Here is a 5,737-nt window from a genome sequence, read left to right as displayed (position 1 = left end):
CATTATTATATTAATACAAGATGTATAAACCTTTAAATAATAATAATTAACAATAATAATAATAAACAATCTTACTGTTAACAAGGTTTTAGTGGAGTAAATTAAAAGATTAATCTCATGATTTCTCCAGTATTTAGAAAGCAGAATATCTATCTATCTATTCTAATTTATTGAGATGCACCTGTATATATATATATATATATATATATATATCATAATATAATATAATTCAATAAAAAAGTCAACACAAAGAATAAATGCCCAATTTATCAGCTCATAAAATCAATTTTAATTTATTTATTTGCCTCATTCCATAAACATCACACAGTTCTTTAGTTCTGCAATAAATTTCCTAAGGCAGTCACCTCAGTCAGATTTATATGAACACTGTGGATAGAGGGATTGAGGCTGATAGATTGAGGATACATGAATGAAAGACAGGCATTGAGAAAGAGAGAAAGATTGAATTGGTAGTAAATTGGCCTTTTGTTCGACTAAAAGCTTTGACCTTTGAGCCTTCATTGGCAGACTGATCTGTTGACACTGCTGATAGGTTGCAATCATACCAGGAGTGTCCCAGAAATAGCACCGCTGTTGTACTGTATGTCTGTGCGGTGACCCTTCTCTGCCATTAAATCGTGCAAAAGGTTGAAATGTGAACTTGACTGTCCAATTGCAGATGACCCAGCAATGCTATTAAAGCAGCCTTGTTTATGGGGCAACGTTTATTATCTGTTAGAATTCCCACAACACAGCTGGTAAAGGAAATGCTGTCACATACATAAGCATTTATTTCAGAATTCCACAGTAAGTTCAATGCAGTTTCTGTTCTTTCTTTCTTTCTTTCTTTAAAAAATTATTGCTTTTATTAAAGCTGTGAAGCCATTTATTATAGGAATAGGGCTATTAGCTGACTGATTCACTTCGTGTTTAATGGCATAGATTAAGAGCCCTAACATTTCTGACAATAGCATCAATCAGAATTACAAAAATGTTTGTGTATATATGTATATACTGTGCACACACTCACACACACACACACACACACTTCAATAATTATATAAAAATGTATTTTTTTGTTACATGTGCATCTGTATATTTGTGAAAGAAAATAGAGGAAAAAATCTTTTGATTTTTTTCTATTTGTATTTCCTCTTATATACTTTGTAGAGGGGAGGTGAACAGTTCTTTCTGAATGGACAGTAATTAATGTGGCAAGTGCTCTCTTAAACCTCCTAGAGAATGAAGTAGATCTCTCTAGCCTGGTTGTACTCAGAGGAACCCACACACGGCTTTGTTTGCAGCCCTGAGTCCAAGGCCGTGAACACCAAGTACTGACTATTAACCCAGCCATTGCAACGAAAATGAAAGCATACAGAAATAAGAAGCTGCATAGATTGTAAAGCTGAGTATCATAATGTTCATTGCCATTAGAGAGCCATTGAAAATGCTCCTATCCGATTGGCCCCTTGTATATGGACGCATGCAATGACATTGATTTTTTTTTTTGTGAGTTAACTCTCAAACTCAAACAGCAAGCTGAAGGATATGAGCTTGTCCCGGCTTTGATGCTTGACTATATTGACAGAAAGAATATTGCAGCTCAGTTTGTTCTACTCTTCAGTATATATAACCGTTCACATCAAAGGAAGTGCACAGGGTCGGATGATGAAACCGCTGTGTCAGAGGAGACGTGAAGCCATCTCGTTCCATTGTGTTTACTTTGGAGAGGTGCATTTCTGTCCTCTCGCCGGTCTCATTGCTTCTTCTTGCATTGTTTATGGCATGTTATTAGTGGCACTCACAGGTTGAATGACAGCTGAGCGAAGCCAGCTCAAACACTGTTTTTAGTATTGATGGAGATGCCAAGCGGCCAGTGTAAACTGACACTCGGACCAGCCCGGGAGAGACGAGGAGTGAGGAAGAATTGACGTGCACGGTGGGTTAGACTATGTTAACAGCTTTCCTTGTCTGATTTATGGAAGCTAGCCATCCAGTTCTTCGGAGAATGTGGGGCTAGATTGAGTGGTCGAGGTGTCCTGAAATTATTAGAGGAATGGCTTTGCTTGTACCTCTGGTGAAGGGGAGAATTATAAAACAATAATGGTTTTTACAGAGGTTCTCAGCGTGTACTAAAGTCTGGTGAACAGTCTGCTCCCCCTTTGGATCCCATTAGTCTGTCCGCCCACAAAACAAACCTCAGTCTTGCAAGCCCACATAAAGAAATGTGTAAAGAGGCTTGTGAATGGGCTTTGTAAATGTTTCAGAATGTCTGCTATTAGGGCTGAAACTGTTCCCATAAAAAAATTGGAACGGCATGGTTCACCACCCACGCTTCGGTGCGCATTTGTGCCACGGTTCATCTCCATGTCCAAGGATGCCTCTGAAAATATACATTTTAAATGTGTTGGAATTGTAAGCTGTCCATTTTCAAGAGTCATTACCATGCTTGGCTGTATAGGTCAAGCTGCAAACGGATGTACAAAGCTGCAAATTTAAATCTGAGTGTAATTGATGCAGTCATGTGCTTTGATAGAAGCAGTGACAGCACTTGTCAGACCCACAATAAAGAAGCACTGCACTCCACAAATAATTGCTTTGTTTGTTGCAATAACAGCAGAAATGGTTTATCCTGCAATAAATGAACCAGCTTCTTTTAAAAGCTTATTTGTTATTGGTTTAAGTTGCTTAACCTAGATGGCAAACAAATCATACACTAATGAAATATCACTGGAGACGTTTTGTGGAGCTAGTGTGTATGTGTGTATATATATATATATATGTATATATACAAAAATATCTCTGGTGTGATGCTGAATGCTCATGCTGTTAGTCAAAGCAAAACTACAGTAATTCTATCAGTTTTACTTACATTACATATAAAATGCAAATTTATACACACACACACACACACACATATACACACACACACACACACACACACACATATATATATATAAACGTGTGCCTTTTGCCCCATGCTGGTGAGCCGTTTACCTCATGTGTGGGGCAAAAGTCTCCCCTTGTCACCTCATACATTTATAAGATTTTTACAAAATAAACAACTTGTATGATTTATTTTCACACAAAATCTGTTGCTCCATTAATGTTTAGTACAAACGTATATATTTTTTCTGCAATTATACATTTTAGGCGCAGTGAATAGCACATTTTTTTCTTAAGGTGTTTCTTTATATATATGTATATGTATGTATATGTGTATGTACAGTTGCGGCCAAAATTATTAAAGCATAGCATTAGTATTTTGCTTTCTATCTTTCATTCATTTTGCCATTAATCCAGAAGAACTGTGGCAATGTCTCCAAGATGCTTCAAGAAACCTACCTGCAAAGCTACAGTACTGTTAAAAGTTTTAGGCACTTGTGTAAAAATGTTGTAAAATGAGGATGCTGTCAAAAATAATGTCATAAATAGATTTTCTTTATCAATTAACTTCTATTAACTAAATTAAATCAACATTTGGTGTGACCGTCCTTTGCATTTTAAGCAGTTTTGCCCTAAGTGCACTTGCGCATAGTTTTTCAGGAAGCTTTGCAGGTATAGGTTTCTTAAAGCATCTTGAAGACGCCGCCACAGTTCTTCTGGATTTAGTCTGTCTCAGTTTGTTCTTCATGTCATTCCAGACAGACTGGATGATGATGAGATATATATGCCATTTAAATAATTTAATTATTTTCTTTAATTATTACATTTTTTTTATTATTATTGTATTCCCATACTCCATACTCGCAACAAAAAAAAAGTTTAAAGTACATACTTTGTCATTATGAGGTTTAATGCTTTAATATTTTTAAAGCATTTTAGCATAAGGCTTAACATAACAAAATGTTAAAAGAAAAATGGAAGGGTCTGAATACTTTTTGAATCCATTGTGTATATATTAAAATGTTCCAGAGCAACACAGACAATACATTGAACTCAATGAATTGCCAAAAAAAAGGAAATAGCTCTGCTACCATGTATTTACCATGACCACTAAACAGTAATACAGACTGAACTATGAGAAATTTGAACCCCTAAGGGCTATTTATTTTATCTGTATGGTTACCGACGATAATCATATCAGAGTTTATGAACACTGAGATATCATTGGTGGTGGAATATGTGGTCAGACAGTGTTTCTGTACTGCTAAATGGCCTCATGTTGGCCTCTATAGTTGGTGGGGGACTTGATGAACATAATCTTTCCTGTACTTTCATCCATTGCTAGGTGAGGTAATGAGGTAATTTGTCAAAGTTATGGAAAGCAGACCTGTCCAATGTGTATTTCTATCCCGCTGAAAGATGCGTTTCCCAGACAAATTGCCTCTGAGTGCTGATAGCAGTAATCCCTTGAAACAGACGTATCTCAGTGCCGCCAACAGCATTCAATTCTTGGTGCAGTGCAGAAGCCATTAAAAGTTGAAAATGTGCTCATAATGTAAACCTGAAGAGAGTCATGTTTAATGTTCACTTCCTCCCGCTAAAGACCTTTTCTCAAACTTGTTCCATAACATGAGCCAGATTGGCCTCTCTCTGCCTCTCTGTTCTGTTTAAGATGTCCAGCTTAGAGCAACAAAGCTTAAGACACAAAGAGCTACACAACTCACTTACAGTAAACACTGAGTGATAAAGAGAGGAGAGAAATCAATAGAAGGGAGCCACCACAAATCTGTCGATGGAAAGAAGTACTGGAGCCTGGCAGTGGGATTGAATCCGCAAAGTACTGCCTGTTAAAGAGAGGCCATAAACACTCAAGCCACATCCATGTGCCTCATGTTTGTCAGTGCTCTATATTCTCAGCTCTGGCCTTTTAATTCTGCTTGGCCCAAATTAGAGGGATGTATTGAACAAAGCTGCACTGATTGGGAAATCCTGGAAAAGCTACCAGCAGGAGCTGAACTGTCCTAAGATAGCTTCCAGATAAGACAAGATATATAATTTGCATTGAATGTTATTCTGTTCTGTTAATGGTTCCTGCACATGCATTCTTCTGCTGATACAGATAAAATCAGACATAGTTTGTTACAATACTGTAGTAGCACCGCAACAACGGTAAAGAGTTTACAGCACAAAACAGACAGCATGACTCTTATAAGCCATTCTTTTATAGAATCAGGAATATACAGCTCAACCGATGTAGTTCGATTGCCACATGAATGATTCTTACGTGTAGTTCATTGTAGTGAGTTAAACACATAGCACGATCAGTGTTGTCCAATTGCCCAATGAATGAGTGTTATTAGTTTATTCTTTTTTTAGTGATTCAATTCAATTCACATTTATTGGCACAGTGCTCCTTAACGATGTATATGGTTTCAAAGCAGCTTTACAGAAAATAAATGTTAATTGAGAGTGATCTGTTATCAGAGGTAAGTGTCCAAATGGCAGAAATTTGGTTCTAAGATTATACAAATCATGCAGTTAGTTAACGTCACATTTTCATTTAAAGGGGTCATATGACGTTGCTAAAAAGAACATTATGTTGTGTATTTGGTGTAATGCAATGTGTTTATGCGGTTTAAGGTTAAAAAAACACATTATTTTCCATATAATGTACATTATTGTTTCTCCTCTATGCCCCGCCTTTCTGAAACGCCTTTCGATTTTTACAAAGCTCATCGGTCTGAAAAGCGAGGTGTACGCTGATTGGCCAGCTATCCAGTGCGTTGTGATTGGACGAATTCCTCAAGCGTGTGACGGAAATGTTACGCCCCTTACCATACTGTGATGCCGT

Source organism: Sinocyclocheilus rhinocerous, unplaced genomic scaffold, assembly GCF_001515625.1.
Source record: "Sinocyclocheilus rhinocerous isolate Xijiao unplaced genomic scaffold, SAMN03320098_v1.1 scaffold2699, whole genome shotgun sequence".
Classification (NCBI taxonomy): Eukaryota; Metazoa; Chordata; class Actinopteri; order Cypriniformes; family Cyprinidae; genus Sinocyclocheilus; species Sinocyclocheilus rhinocerous.
This window is presented reverse-complemented; position numbering follows the sequence as displayed.